The sequence below is a fragment of the Hippoglossus stenolepis genome, chromosome 21, assembly GCF_022539355.2.
Source record: "Hippoglossus stenolepis isolate QCI-W04-F060 chromosome 21, HSTE1.2, whole genome shotgun sequence".
Lineage (NCBI taxonomy): Eukaryota > Metazoa > Chordata > Actinopteri > Pleuronectiformes > Pleuronectidae > Hippoglossus > Hippoglossus stenolepis.
This window is the reverse complement of record NC_061503.1, coordinates 13,626,533-13,643,673: the sequence shown is the minus strand read 5'-3', so window position 1 is coordinate 13,643,673 and position 17,141 is coordinate 13,626,533.

Sequence of the window (17,141 nt, the reverse complement as noted above, 5' to 3'; positions counted from 1 at the left end):
CATCCGGAGCCACTGGGGACCCATCTGTTAGGCCCATAAATCAGCACTGGATCTCCACGCGAGCCAGCCGAGGCAGGCCGGGGGTAAGAGGGGGCCAATGAGTCCTCCCACAATGAGATGCACATGTTGCTGCCTGGTGGGTGGGTGCTGGAGAGGTCAGAGGGGGTGTGTAGGTTAATAATGAGGTGAACTTGATCTTCTCCAGTCCCGGAGAAGACGGGTCGCTCTTCTCTCGCTCCCCCAGAGGGGATGAGACCATTATCTGAACAATGTAAGCAGAGGAAAGTGATGAGGGAGAGATTGGTGGTTGTTCTGGGCTATTGGGTCAGATAATGGCCGTGAGATTCTAGACAAATGGATTATTAGTGACGGTAGAAATAACAACAGTAGTGAAAACAGTCGTTGAACTAATAATAATCAGAAGGAGAAAACAGGCTGTGAGTTATTGCAAATGTTTTGATACTGAAAATATTTAATTTTGTGACACAAGCATAATAATTAAATTCAACTTGAACAATAAAGCTGCTCCAAACTGCACAAACTCAGATATCAGTCCTTTGAATTTGCCTGATTTTACTCATCAAGATCCATTAAATGTTCCCTGGGAAATCTCAGTACCTCACAGTGTTAAAGAAAGTGACAAAGAAAATATTGTACCCACCCCCTGATCCAGATCTGCACCCAAATTGAATGGGTTCCTCCCTGATCCATATCGTGTTCTTCCACCAAGTTCTGTTGTAATCCGTCCAATAGTTTTTCTGGTACTATGACATGCACGTTTTTGTATGTAATCATAAGAAAAAGTTATTTACAGTAAAAGTCCATTGTCAGTGATTGTACTTGGCAAATCAAACTGAAGCAATTCTAATTCAAATATCAAGTAAAAGTTAAGTAAACGTTTTCCTCTGTGATTTCATTCCACCTGCCGCTCTTTCTGTTGTCTGCTGAGATTCCCAGCGGCGTCTCTCTGCCGTGATCAGCGTGGTTCCGTTGTGAGCCACCGGGCAAAGGTTGATCCCGGTGCCGGGGATGCTTTTGGGGAGAGCTCACCCCCGATCTCCTCAGGCACATTGTTCCAAAGCTTAAGGGTCCTGACAGAAGTGACTCCTGACACCCCTGACCTCCAAGTCTAGACTCCGGAATGACCAAAAGGGTCTTAGACTGAGGTTTGTATTCACGCATAGGAAAAAGTCTTCCTGCATTTCTCAGATCAAATATGTAATCTGTGATCTAGGGAGAAAAAAACACAGTTGCTGTAAACCACATGTCTGGCTTAATACATAAAATATTAAATGTTCAAATTATTATCAAACACTTCATATCTTCGGGAATTTCCATTTGGCAGAAGTTCCGTTTTTCCAATATCTGCTTCCTCCGATAAGACTGAAAATGTGCTGAGAATTATACTGAATCCAACAGAGAAATATTGTTAATCAGCAATTTCCGCGATCAGACAGGGAGAAATCCTCCAGCACCGTTTATGAAGTGATTACTTATCACCTGTTTTTTCTTTCTCCAGAATGTTTCCACTGAAGTTACTGAAGTTAGTTTCATGATAAGCAATCCCTCTAAAATCTTATATTTCAAAATTGAAGCTTGTACTTACTGAGACTAACAGGATTCAGTCCAAATACTGCGTTTTTTGAACGGGAATGCAAATGTGCCAGCCGCTAAATAGCTGTTGATAATTGATTTTTAAAAGTTGGGATTAAAAGTATTTAAGGAAGTCTTAGCAGGCATAATATGTAGTGGTCAGTTACAGGATGTTATATGAGATATAAGTATTTTAAAAGAGCTGAAGGCACATTGAATCTAAAGCAGCTCTGGAGTTACTGAGAGAGAGGAGGCTCCATGTAGGAAGTTTTGAAAAAAGATAAAAAACCAAAAGTATTAGGGACACAAAATAGAAAGAAAAAATCTGAGTTTACGAGAATAAAATTGGAATTTAAGCTACGTGTCATTTGGCTCATCAGTACCACACTATCATACATATCAGGACTTTGAAAAGAAAGTACAAAAACTGTGACTATTCTGTAGAAAGATCCACAGTTGCCTCTTGAAGGAAATGTTTAGTACACTCTTAGAAATAAAAGTGATCAGTAGAACCATAATATAAATACAATAATAATAAAATAATAATAATAAAAAGGTTCTTAGTGACACCCTTAGTTTTAAAAAGGAACCCTTGCAAAATGATTCTTTGCAAAAAAGGTTTCTTCAGAAGCAAATGGTTCTGGATAGAACCCATGTCCTCCAGGAACCCTTTTGTGACCCTTATTTCTAAGAGTGTTGTGGTTGACTCTGGTTACATCTGAGTGACATTTAAAGGGGTTTCGTAAGTTCCTGAAGAAACAGTGGGATTGGTTCAAGATGTTTAATGCAGGGGTCCTCTTGCTGGTTATTCCTTAAAAAAAAAAAATGTTCTTCTTTATTCTTGTAATGACTTTTTTCTAGTTAAATTACAACTTTATTCTCGAATATTATGACTTTCTTCTCTATAAGTTTACAGCTTTATTCTTGTAATATTACAAAACTATCCTCAATCTCAGAATTTTTTCTAACGTCTGGCCCCAATACTCAATTGTATCTTCTGACTTCTTCAGGAAGGTTTAAATTTAAGTACAGTGTTTAGTATATCAGGGGGAAAAAACTCAGCATTATATACATAAAAAGTAATTCAAAAGTAACACATAGTGAATCTCTCTCATGGATAAAGGAGTAAGTCGGGTGAAGCCACTTAATGCTCTGCAGGTAAGAGCCAAACGTCGCTGTCTCCAGAAGACACACATACATAAACATGTCCCACCCCCTTGTACGAATGCTCAAGTTTGATTGATGAGGAAATAGATGGCAAATTGCAGTGTCCGTCCTGATGGATGACATCATTTGGCCCGATGTGCTGATGGTGTATGCCAAACCGAACCCCCCCCCCTTCTCCTTCATTTACAATTGATCAGTGGTAGTTTTTGTACACCAGCCTCGTTTGAATTTAATGCATGAGGAGGGAGAGCAGTTGACGCGGCTCTTTGCTGCCTGTCCCGGTCTATCTGCCCCCCCCCCCTTTTCTGCCGACCCATCCGTCTTTATCTCGAGGGGTCAGAGCCCTGACAGATCCGGTGGAGCTCCTGTTTGTTTACCCTCATGCGCAGACAATCACTCTGTGTTAAACGGCCCTTCTGCTCCTAAATGGATTATTGTTTACACAAGCTCAATTATAGAGGCTGTCTGAGTGGAGAGTTATCGAAGGGGAGACTAAGAAAGATGGGCAGTGATTGTCAGGCCTTGATATTTTCTGTCAGTGTTTGTTCTCATCATCAAAACCAGAGCAAACATCGTGGAGGCTTTCATCCTGAGCCACCGTGTTTGCCAAGGAATTTTGTAAAAGCCCTTTCAAACGAACGGAGTCAACAATAGAGACTGAAATTCATATTCAACCTTGACTTTTTGCCACAGGTTGACGCGCGGTACCTATAATTTGTAAATAAGACTGAAGAGGCTGGGGCGAGAGGGGTCGTCCCATCCACTGGCACAGGAGAGCTCCTCGGATTCCTCAATCAAATCTCCTACATGTGTAAACAGCTTTGCCAGGCCTTGTTCTCCCAGAGGCGGATTTTTTTCACGGAAGCCATCCAAGCGCCACCTCGTATTCAAATGGGGTGACAGGTGAAGAAGAGTCGGAGGGGACGGGGGAGGGGGTGGAGATGTCTTGATTGATGGGCCGACGGCACGGTGGCAGCCGGGTTTATGAGCCAGAGCAAATCTGAATATTGAGAATGCGGCCATCGTGTCACACTCGCCATATTAAGAATTATTTGACAATGCGTTATGTTGGAGATCTGTCAGGCAAAAAAGATGAGCCTGCCCTCCCCCGGGGCTGAAATTACAACCTGTGGTGGCGAGAGGAGTCGCTCCCGGCTCCATTTGGTGAATTCTCTGTGGACCCACTGACAGAGGCCCTGCTTTACTTACTCAAGAGTTACTGGCTGACAAAATAAATCATAAAAAGCATCAGCATGCATGGATGCAACTGTTGTTTTGGGTCTTATTCTTGACCATCTACCCACTAATTCCACAAATCTGTGTGTATGTGGAACGCATATCTATCTTCACACTAAACTGGCAATAATATCTGACCCGTCTAATCATTTAAAACATTTTATTATTTTTATTTCATCGTATCAGACATTCACCAGAGTCCTGATCTCCGTCATGGCAGCAACATTCATAGATTCACTTCCTCTTTAGCAATTTATCTTTAAAGTAAAATCTCAATGTTTGTTTTGTTGCTGCACTGCTTTTTATTGGGCTGAATCACAGAGCGTTTATTTTGAAAAGCTCTTGTGAACTTTGTCCTGAAGATTGTGCCGACTGTGTGACTTCTGCGATGTATTAAAAAACAGGTAATTAAATCTTTCAAGAATAGTATCAAGAATACATAAAGAATAAATAAATAAAGTATAAAGAATAAAGCCAATTCCATTTTATTTTATGAAATCTGGTTGTTCGTGGACTGCAAAAAAAAACAGGTAGGATGAATGCAAAGTGTTCAAGTCTTCACTTTGCCCCATAGACGTTATGTTAAAAGCTCTGCACACAACGTCCAGCACAAAACCAATAAAAAGTGACAGTATATTGTAGAACATCCCATGATTGTTCGCCGAGTGGCCGCAGAAAAACTGTTGTGAACTCTGAATCTGAGAGGAAACTCTCGTCTTGTGCCTGCTGATCTTTTAAAGAGTTCACAGCTCTGTCCCATGCTGCGGTTTACTATTCCATGGAAATGATTTGGCCTGTAAACATGCCACCACGGGTCCATCACCAGGCTATTTTACGCTGTAAACGACATGGTGCTAACAAATGGCTTCCACCTGGGCCTGCTGCGTCAGACTCGTCCTCCTTGGCTTTCCGCTGCGGCTAATCTTAGCTTCTCGAAGCAGCATGTGACCGTTTTTGTGACCATTAAAAGAAGCTTCATCTGGTTACAAGAGGCCCGGCTACACTGCTGAAATGTGACTGATGCCCAGGCTGGTGTGTGTGTCTGTGTGTGTTTATCAAATTACAAGGTGTCAACCTGTTTTGTATTTGGACATTTTAACGAGGGAATCGAACCCCGGGGCTGTTTGTCCTCGGTCCAACAGACACACACATGAAAGAAACATCTTCTGTTTTTTTATGAGTAACTCACCTCGCGGTGCGTGAACTGAACATGACAAAATCAAGAGGGCGCGCCGTAATGACTTCAAGGTGTTAATCTGATATTCATTCAGATGTGAGCCGCGTTCCTCCAAACGGTGGAGGAAACAAATCATTGGCCCTTTAATGATAATCAATGCCTGATCCCCCACCACCAGCTCCACCAGCACCACCCTCCTGCTTTCCCCGCGCATCATCTGGTGTGCTGTCTGTGTGCGTACGTGTATGCGGTGCGGTGTGTGGTGTTTGTAGGTGTACTCTGTGAGCCGTGTTTTTTCCTCTGGGGGTCTCTTTGGCTGACCCCCCGACCCCGCTTTCTCTGAGGACAGCCAGCTAAGAACCAAGCAACATATCAAAGAGTGGGGGGGCACAGCCAGGCCACTGGGTTTCTGGCAAAATCATCTCAATAAATAAATATCACAAGACACCGCTGGAGGGGAGAGCTTTGATGTGGGGGGGTTGAGCCCCATTCTCTCTTTTCTCGCTCACTCTTTCTCAACCTCAACGCAGGCGCTGCTCCTCTAGTGTCTTCGCTCAGCACCAAACCTTCACCGCTTGCTCTGACAAAATGGCTCATGTGTGCGCCGCGATGCACATCTCAGCAGCACCAAACGTTCAGGGGCTCGTAGTTTTCCTCTCTGAGGAGGTGAGTCGGAGAAGCACAGGAGCTGTTATCAATAGATCCAGGGCGCTGGATTGGTTGGTGAGCAGTTGGTGCTAAAAGAGTTGGAGTGAAGCTTTTTCTTTTCTTCCCCAACGCAGAGAAGCTCGGGTGAAAAAACAAGTGTTTTCACTTTGAAGGGATATTTACCGATGTCTGCTTCAATTCAGTTTTAATCGTTTCCACAAAGCAAAACTAGAATAGCACTCGTATCCTCCGCCAATGCCCGACAGTCCCCTTGAATTAAAACAAATCTTCTAGCTGAGGCCACATTATGTTTCTCAGCTATACTTTGGTGGTTACAGGTTTTTAGCTCTATCTGTTATACAGCGGCTGAAAAAAAAATCCACTACGTATTTGGAGCTGCAGGAAAGTGCGCACACTCGTCAAAATGAATCTTTAAATGAAAAGTAGCGAGAAACGGTAAAGCCACGTCCTTATATCGACAAACATCCTCCACAATATAATAATCTTCATTATGTTATGATCCATATGAATTAAGTGTAATCTGCTTTTACATTTGACACACGCCTTTGTCACCGGGATCATTTCAGTCTTGGGGAAGATAATAGCTGAAGAAAATGTCCTGATGTAAGCGTCCCAAATTTGTTCAAGGGGATTGCAACACTTTAACTGGCGGTTGCCTCAGTCTGTCACTAGACGGAGATGTGTGTGTTTTTTAGGGTGACCCTTAGGGGTGAATCACAATGTCTACTTCATGGAGGAGTAAATACACACACTGGACAGCATATATACGCTATTGTGTTCTTCCTCGGCAGAATTGCCTCATCCCCGTGTCTGCAAACACTGAACTTGAGCACTGAAAATAGCTGACTACCACTAAAACATCTCTGGGTGCACTTTCCAAAAAGAGATGTAGGGGGGGGAATTCTGTAATGTCAAACGCTGTCTGCAGTGAACGGTGGAATACAAAGCTGACAGCAGCATTGTCAGGTACATTGTGTGATGTAAAATGAACATACAGCAGTATAACAAGTGGTCGTCAGGACTTTGGGTCAGTGCACTGTTACTTTTCTCTACTTTTTATTTCTGTAAGGATGAATCCTCCTCAACAAAACTACTACCAATTACACGCATCATTTAAAAGACAATAAATGAAATGATGATAATAATATCTCACGTTGAAGACATTTAAAAAGGTTAAGAACAACACTTTAAGACAAAAATTCATTGTAATGATTTATCTACTTTAAGTGGATTTAAATTATGATGGTTTGGTCACAATGTGCAATTATTCACAAAAATCCTGTTGTTTAAATCCATGTTTGTGAGTTTGTTAGAATGAAACAAAAACCGAATAACTATTGTACGCAACAGAGATTTATCTGATGTTAGACTGTGGCACACGGCATCAAACATTAATGTTACTGTACAACACTGAACCCTGCTCTGAAGGAACTCGAATGATAGGGTCAGAAATTATATCAAGTTAAAAAGAATTACAAATTTCACATCGGTCAATATTAATATTTACACTGAAAAATATAAAAATGTGTCAACTTTAAACAAAAAATTACATTGATTTGTTCAGATTAAAGTTAAATTGTATTAAGATAATTGCTAACTTTCATTTCACAAAAATGTTATCCATTTCTATGCCACCAATTGAAGTATTTTCTATGTCGGTGAACTGTTTTATTTTTTCAGTGTGTCTCATTATTATTTATTTTACTATTTAAAGAGAAAAGTTTACAAATCTGAGATAGATTAATAATGTGTTATACCATTCATATGTTTACACAAGCATTATATACATATATATTTAAATTTTGTTATATTGCTAATAATGAAAATGATATTGTGATAATCATTGATTTTCTCTCTCAGCCCTACGTGATATAAACCCATTATTCACATGTTAGTATCTCACTCTCCCATCATGTCGGTCTCATAACTTTCCTGCCACCGTCCTCATCATTGTCTCGTGTAAAAACGGGACGTGAATAAAAGACGTCATTTCAACCCGATGAAAGCCGAGTGGAGGAGGTGAGAGCCGATCGCCTGAAGGGTGAAACCAAGCAACATTAACCCCAGAAATTGGTCAATAATAATTTCCTTTTAGTATTGAGAGGCGGCTGAGTGGAATGTGTGTGTGTGTGTGTGTGTGTGTGTGTGTGTGTGTGTGTGGGCTCTGATACACTGAGCTGTATGGGGGTTAAACTGTGTCTCTCTGGGGAACATGTTATTGACTGTTGACCAGCCCAAATTAATTTTCAACAAGCCTCTTCAGGGGAAGAATGGAGATGGATTATCATTGCAAAAGGACGGCCTCACGTGCTTTATACTCCAAGGTCCTCTGAGTGGGTGACTGGCCTCTTAATAAGCCTCCATCTTAACTGAACCCCACTGCCTCTGTTACCAACATCCACTTTATATTTTAGCATTGGCGGCGTGTTGACAGAAAGATGCTTTTGTCACCTCCGTTTCCTTCCAAACGCTTTTTTTCCCCCGATGACACTGAGTGCAGTCATTATTTCCAAAGTCTGGTCCTCGCACGGATTTAAATGTGCCTGTGTAGTCGCTGTGCCTCTGCTGAGGAAGTCAAGCAGCCGAGTTAAACAAGAGGCCTCATTGTTAATTTGAGCATCCTGGCTTATTAGTTTGGTTTTGATCTGTCGGAGGCGTCTGGGTGTCATCCCATCGCTTGTTTTCCCTCTCCCACTTTGAATGGTACAAGTGACAAAAGGCCTCCCACACACAGTAGCTGGCGCAGTGTGATCACTGCACGCTGAGACACAGGGAGGTGTCAGCACTAATCTCCTTTAAAATGGCTCTCTTGTCTTACATCCGATGCTCGCAGCGTATCCTCTGCACTGTAATTGCGTCTCCTCGATGAGACTTTGCCGTCCCACTTTTACACCACTTTTCTTTCATACGGTGAGTGCGCGCCACTGAAGTTATATATGATACATTGCACTTGACTGAGGAGCTGAAAATCTTTTTTTTTTTTTTTTACCTGCTATTCTCAGCCACATCTTTTTAATCTCCCATCACTAACAGAGGTAATAAGAAGTAATCTGCAGTACAAACACACAGCCTGCTCCCATTGTCAGCCCTACCATGAAACCAACTTGTTAAGTGTATACTCAGGCAAAGTGATTGAGACTTGAGTTCCACGCAGGAATACTAGCTGACGACTGTTTGTCTCCAGGGTTTATATATTCGGCACCTTAGAGGGAAATTGGAGCAGGATCTGTGGCTTTATCTAAAGGGCAAGTTCCGCAAGTGATTAAAGTGATATTTTAAATCCAGGTCTCTACTCTGTTCCAATACAAGCATCAGAAATACTTCGAGCCTGCCGAAAATGACGGGTTGAGCATCGCCAAGTACGTGGATCTATGTAACGATCCGATACCGTGTGTAAAGTGAAGTATATCATAACTCTTTTACTGCAAACTTAGCATGTGGACGCCGTTTTAAAAAATGTGGATAAACCTGCTAAAAAAGACAGATTTTGTGTTTCTCTTTTTTTTTCTTTTTTCTGATGCGCCATGTTCAACATCACAAATGCCAAATGACTGCAGTTACCCAGGGAAACAAATCGGTGTCTACTGCGGAGTCAGTGGGTGTTGGTGGGTTTTTTTGACCAGAGGAATTGGGGCTTTAGTTTCACCCCGGATAAAACCGCAATTTTCTTTTTCTATAAAATCTTCTTCTTTTCTTCGTTGTCTCCAAAAACAGCAGTTTCGCTGAACCGCCACTGGTAAGTTCTGCTTTTAGAGCAGCGAGGGAGAAGGGATCTCTGGTAACTGCAGCTTTAGCCTGAAATGGCTTCAGTTTTTGCACTTTGGCAAAATGTCACACTGAAAAGTCTCACAAGTACGAGTGAATGGACAAAAGGACGAAAACACTGTAAACCACATTCAAACTAAGCAACAAGTTCGACAAAGAAGGATAAATAACAAACTGTTGAATTCATTGTTGATCCTAGATATATTCACGTGTGATCTTTGTCAGTTATGACTATAAAACTAGATAATAAAAGAACTTCTATGACATTAGTCCTCTGTAGGTATTTGTTTTTCTAAGGGTTTAACCTGAGCCAGACTATTTAACAATGATATCACTCATCACTTCCATACAGGGTTAGTAACACACAGCTGTTCAAATATGTTATATAAGTTGTTATTGAACTGCAACGGTGTTGGATCGGTACTCGGAATCGTTCAGTAAGTCCAGGTATCAGAGTCGTTATGGGAAAAATGGCTTCAGCATATTTCTAGTCCTCGTATCACTGTTTTATCTGCTGTGGTCTCTTTCCTTCCTCCAGTTCAATGGCAAGTGGTTTTGTGTGAGGCCATTGGTTCCACTCAGCATGTTTGGAATCAGTGTTCATAATATAATCTCATTTCTATTTAATGTTGAATCGTGGTCCTGCTCTGTCTCAGTGGAGCTGTCTGGTTAAATACAGGTGATTAGAAAAGATACATTTTTTTGTCCCCTCGCAACCGAGCGCACACAAAGTGGATCTTTGTGTGTCGCCTTCCTGGTGTGTTGTTACACAAGACGGTTCAGGGCCGGCTCGACAGCGGCGCGTCTCATGCAGGAAGGAGACTGTTAGAGAGAGGAGGACAGACGCCACGCCATTAATTCAACAGTGGACAGAGCTGCAGCCATTTGACGTTTGGAGAAGACCTTTCTCTGGAATTTGTCTGCTCCTAATCCCCTGGCTGTGAGCTTTGGGTTGCTGTGTCTCTGCACTAATATGAGAAAGAGGCTCATGCACAGCTGAGGTATAGTTTTCCCAAGGTCACAGCCAGTGATGATGAGGAGCAGAGCTGACTTTCTGCATCTGGACTTCATTACAGGAGGCTGGAACGCACCTCGCTATCATTCCTGCTATCTGCTGAGGGAGATGGAAGACAGGATCCAACTTAGCAGGGGTTGTCTTCCATCTTTCCTCGTGTTCGGGGGGGTTTTTCGCCTTCCACCCTCCTCTCGTTTCCCCCCCTTTTGTTATTTCGAATAACTTCATCTTCATCTCCACGTCTGCCTCTTGAAGTGCTTGTGTGCTTATGCAAAAACCCATGTTTGGCGCACTTGTCGAGACTGAAGTGAATATTGAAGTGCTTGTCAGTGCTTTCACTTCAAGTCTGCCTCGCTTGGATGATCCCCCTCCCCCCCCCTGCCTTTCACTTTGCCGAGAAAGTTTCCTCTTCCTCTCCCGTGCCTCGGTGGTGCCCCGGAAAAGTCAGAGCGAAGTCAGAGCTCTCCCTGTCTCGCCCCCAGGACAGAGAGCACCTAGCCACATGCCTCGTAGGCTCGCCAGGAGCTCAGCGCCTCTGAACTGACTGATTGCCTCTCAGAAAAAAAAGAAAGAAAAACCTCCCACACTGTTGCCGATCTGCCATTTGCTGCCATGTGAGCAAAACATGAAGCGCATCAAACGAGCATATTCACTTACCCTCATCAAGACACAATACACCCCGATCCCTGGATTTCCCCCATCGCACGCCACCGTCTCCTCCTGACTTCCTACCCACAATGCCTCTGTCTTTGCCTGTTTTAAATTTTGCAGAAATCAAATCAAACTGACTAATCTTCATTTGGGTTTCGGCGGCGGTGAACTGGACGATGTGGCTGAGAGGGAAAATCAATGCGGCCATAAGTGGGAGATCAAACTCAATATGTGGGTTTGGATTGAGCCGTGTTGTGTCGTCATTACACCAAATAAATCTATCATTGTGTGTGTGTGTGTGTGCGTCCACGTGTTATTTACGTCCATTAGTTTGTGTTTCGTACAGAATGAAATGTCCTCGTCCTGAAATGGCGAGACTTTTATTTACTCTTGAGCCACTTCCTCTGGACACCTTGCCAGAAAGGTGAAGGCTCTGGTTATTGTGTTATTGTGGGGACATAAATAATAGATAAATATATGCAGCCATGACAGCAAACTCATAAACACACCTTGCTTTTTAAAATGTTTGTGATTTAATTAATGTGAAGACGCGTAATCGAGCCGACGCTTCGTCCCCCGTCCTTGTCACATTGTCTCCCCCGTCGGCCGTAATGTACCGAAACGGTGAAAGCAGCGATTTCTCCAATGAGAGTGACACAAGTAACCGCGTCTCTGTCATTTCATTTGATATGTCATTGCTGGACCTTGTTCCACATCAAGAAACAACAGGGATCCATTATTGATATCTGGCAGCTAAAGTTGCGTCACCTTGAGAGTTCCGAAGGTGAAAAGCAACACAGCACAACTGGGTGTTCTTTTTTTTATTTCTTTATTTCTTTCTGTTTCCCTCTAGTGAGATGTCACATCAAAAAGAGCCCCGACCAAGGAATGTTATTATGCTGAGAGAATGTCAGCCGGTTACAATAGGCTGCTTAATGAGGTAGTGTGGCAAACTTTCAGGCCGGCCATAATATGAATTATTTGTCATTGACTCCGTGTGTGTGTGTGTGTGTGTGTGTGTGTGTCTTTGGAAGGGGCCAGTGTAAAGCAGGATGAAGGCAGGCCTTGATGGAGAGATGTGGCACTAGCCTGGGGGCTCGCTCCACTGTGAGGGTAGTTAGCTCGCTGCACACCGCCATCATTAGGGACTAGGGCACTTGTGCTGGGAAGGTGACACACAAGCCCACATACCAGACAGTGGCACACACACATAACACCTGTATATGTGCAGCACTTCTTCTCTCTCTCTCTCTGTGTGTGTCTGTGTGTGTCTGTGTGTGTGTGTTGGCCTCACACCGGGTCTCAAGGTAGTTTGGTTTTATTGTGACTGAGTCGCCACATGACTATTTAGCTGACGTGCAAATCTTAACGACACATTTGACGAGAATCGGGCTGTAAGTGAACTTTAAAAGTGAAATGACTGATATGATGAACGTCCGAGCAAAGAAGAGCAGCACAGTTCTAAATACCAGAGACCTAATGGCAGGGGCGGATACAGGGGCGAGGCCAAGGGGGGCACTGGCCCCTTTGCTGAAATGCGATTGGGCCCTGAATTGCCCCCGTCCTGTCAGGAATCATTTCTTTTAAATAAACCAATCAAATACTAACAATAAATATGACAAAGACCCCTGGTTTATACAAATCCTCGCTCCGCCACTGGCCACTGATGGTGCCTTTAAGAGCTTTCTGGATTTTCAAACACATTTCTCAGGCTCACACTTTGCAGGCTGATTGTTTCATGCTGAGTCGTCAGTATTGATTGTTGGGAGGAGGTCGACTGAATCGGCAACAGGGGTGAGCTGAGACAAGCTGGAAACACCAACATGAACATATGATTACAGAGTTCAGTTGATCTGATGAAGTCCAGTATTTACTTTGTCTCTTCAGCTGCTGAAAGCTTCATGGTGTTCAGCAGCTAAACTTTTTTCTCTCCGTTGTTTGGCTCAGTGACTTCAAGGTGATGATTACTATTTAAATAAGAGACCATGATCTTATTCGGGGTTTCAACTTATGAATATTTTCATTATTGATTCATCTTGATTATTTCATTCTGTTTTTTCACCCCTGTCCATTTGTTTGTTGCTCTGTTTGTTTGTAAGCAAGATTACACAAAAAAACTACTACACTGATTATCAAGAAACTTGGTGGAACAATGCGGTTTGGGTCAGGGAAGACCACATGAAATGTTGGTATGGATCCAAATCAGGGGGTGGATCCAGGAATCATTTTTGGGGAGGGGGTGGGGGGGGTTTTGGACATTTTCGCTGATTTCCCAGAGAATAATTCACGGATCTATATTTTTCAAAAAATCGGACCTATTTATGTCACTAATATCTATAAGTGTGTGAAATTCCTTGTGTTGTCCAAATCCATATTTAAAATGACTTAAAACACACTGTTTACCTCAGCAGTCGTGCGAGCTGATTGGATGGCTGCTGTTTGAGTAGATGCGGCTGAACTAACACTTTAGAGTCTTTTGTACTTTATTCTAGTTATTGGTGTCGTTGTCCCGTTGGCTCACGAAGATCCGTCTCTTCTCTCAGTTCTCGGCGTCGTGGCCCAGCTGTTGCCTTTCCTCGTCCGTTTGGTTTCATCCATCAGACGCGGTGACGTTCATTCCGAAGGCGGAGCGCAGGTTGATGACTCTGTTCTGGATGTTCTCTCTCTCTGATGGAGCATCCCCGCGCTCCCTGTCGCTCGTCCCTCCCGTCTGTGCACTTGATCGCTGCTTTCATTGTCCCTCTCATCAGAATCTATTGTAGTGCAATACACACAATATGGCCTCAATGGGTCCAAAATCGTTCTGATTAAAGATGGCCTTGTTACTGGCACACCGTGGGATCGTCCTTTAGGGAACGCATTGTGGAACCAAATTGTACCAAATATTTTTTCCTTGTGTTGTCGCCCCTATTATTTATTTCTCAGATAAAAGAGGCACTTTCATGTCACCAGGAAGAGAAGAATCTCCTGAAATACCCACCTTTCATGTGCATCATTCTGTTCTTCAAGGTTAGAGGACAATTGTTACTGAATAAAGAGAGGGAGGGTTCTTTTAAAATTAGTTTAGAGAAGAAGCGGATATTTACAAGTTACTCAGTATTATGTATTGAAATGAATGAAAACGGGGGTCGGGAGCATTAACAAGCTGCTGACCTATGAGAAGAAATTTACAATTCTAAAAGGAAAAACACTCTCCTGGCTCCTGCCTCACTGTTTTATCATCAAGTGAATTTGATTTGCAGAGCAACATATGGCAAACATATAGCAACAGATAATCCTGCATGTAATTTCCCTGACAAAGAAAATTGGATTTGCAAAATTCATTTAAATGAGAATCTCAATCTTTAAAATGTTCTCATGTTTATTTGAACTGAACTGATGAAAGCCAAACAAGAGGTTCTTATCAAAGTGAAGTGGCACTGTACATTCTTCATTTGGGTTAATGGAGAATTTGGCGAGATCCTGGACTCTCTCTCTCTGTCAGATGTTTCCTGATAAGTTTCTCCCAAAAGCACTTTTTAAAATATTTCCAAAAGGCCTTTTTACCTGAACTCTGGATTATGTTTTTTAACGATGTTGGAACCTCTCTGTTCTGTCTGTTTTTTACAATCTCCTTCTTTCTCACCCTCTTCACCTACGCTGCTGTGTAACAAGTGTTGATGTGACCTCACAATCCTTTACCTCTGTGGTTTCTTTCTCCTGCAACCCTGTAAAAAAAATTCCATTTGACTCCAGTTCATACTTACGACACGTGACTCAAATTTTGAGCCGATGAGATACGGCCAACAACGGCACACACGGGGCAGTGGCTCGCTTTTCCAACTTCTTAAACAATTACTGAAGTGCTTTCTGAGCTTATGGATTTTGTCGGCCGAGCAGATCTCGTGTTCAGGGGAGAAACGTGCCAAAGTGCACGAGGAGTGACGACATCGGGGCTGAACAGCATTGGAGTTAGTTTCAACATGTTCTTTTCAGCTCTCTACGTTTTTTAGGCTTCAAAAGCTCCGTCCATCCGCTCTACTTTTAACTTTGTATTAAACCTAACTGGGGTGAAATGGTGAGTATCAAACTAGAAGATGAAGTAAATCTGTAAATATGAAGCTGTACGTGGCATTGAAGATGTTTATGTTGGACTATCCTTCAGCTTTTCAATCCGCTGTGATCAGGACGTTACACGTGGTTACACGTGGTTACACGTCTCTTTTTTATTTAACAACGTCCAAAACAATATATTTTTGTGTTTTGTTTGTTGCAACCTAGGGGACATATTTAACGTTTGGCATTGTTTTCGGATTTGTATGCTCGCCTGCAGCTATGGCCTTCAACATTGTTCCTCCATGCCACAGCGACATAAAAAACGTAATTTCTTTACTCAGGTATACAAAGACTTTCCTCCTTCTTGAAATGTAATAGAACCGTCACGGACGCTTCCGCGCTATACGTCGCCAGTCGGTTTATAGTTCAAGGGTATAGCCCACACAAATGCATTAAGTCTGCACACTGTACACATTCAAAGGGAACAAAAAAAAAAGAGGCCCGCATTTGCTTGATCACAACTGAACCCATCCCCCCCGTTTCAGTTCTTCTTCACTCGGCATTCATTGAAGGACGATCTGTACATTACGACCGTGTTCAAATGCACCTTGATACTTTTTTTCTTTTTCCTTGTTTGCTCGGCTATTTTGTAGATTTTAAAGCAGGATAAGAAATCAATGCTGCTGTCCTCAGAGCACAGAGCCAATCCATAAAAATGTCACTTGCGAGCGCGTCCACGCACCGAGAATGTTTTTTTTCTTCTTTTTTAAGCAAAGCTGTTGTTGATCCATTGAGAACATCACGCGAGTGGAGACCGAAACAACACAGCCGGCTTTGACTGCAGTGTAACGTCTCCGATGCAGAACATTTGTGCACAAAACACCTCAACTGCTGATGGAGCAAAACACCTTTACAACCTCCACGCAAAATTAAATCATGGCTATGAAAAGACATTTTTTCAACAGTGCTGAGGTGCTCCGTGTGCTGAAGGCCGCTTTATGTTAAAATACTCGGGCATGAGGACAAACACATAGTAACGCACAATGCCCCAGTGACCTTTTTATCTTAACTTCAGCTCGTCTCTGAGCGTCTAACGGATCCAGAACTCAACTCTGTCCTGCACGTAGACAGAAGCAGGGGGATGGAGACTTTCCTCATGAGGATTGTTAAAGTTACACATTATTATTGTCTCAGCATGAAGGGTCCATCGGCAGGAGACATGGCCCAGTGTGAGGATTTGTCTGATTAGGTGTTAGAAATCTGCACATGAAGAACTTTGTCCTCCAGTTTCCATCATGTCTCTTGTATTCTTCTCTACACAGTTTGTATTGTTTCGTATTTTCCACTTTTTCAAAAAAAAAAAAAAAATGTAAATTTAGTCTTTCTTGGAACTTGACACTTAAAATAAATTTTGGAGATTCATCCGAGTGAAAATATATTAAGACGAGGTGAAACTATGATTAGGGATGAGTGTATATACGTCATGTTCTGCAGCGTGAACAGAGCTGAATCCTGGAAAACACAGACAAAGTACAGTAAAGCTCCCAAATACAGTTGAGTTGCCTTCCAGCAGGTTTAACACATACATGACCGAACACTGACCACGATCCTTCGTTCTGTTTATGGTGCTGGTGTTTTTTTTCTCATTTTAATTATCTCCGCCAACGAGGTTATGTTTTCATCACTGATTGTCTGTGCCTTCGTTTGTCTGTCTGTCTGTCTGTCTGTCTGTCAAATAGCAGGATTAAGCCAAAGAAACCCAACTGAACTGATTTTATTGAAACTCGGTGGAGCGGTGGGGGGGTATAGGCCAAGGAAGAACTTTTGGAGCAG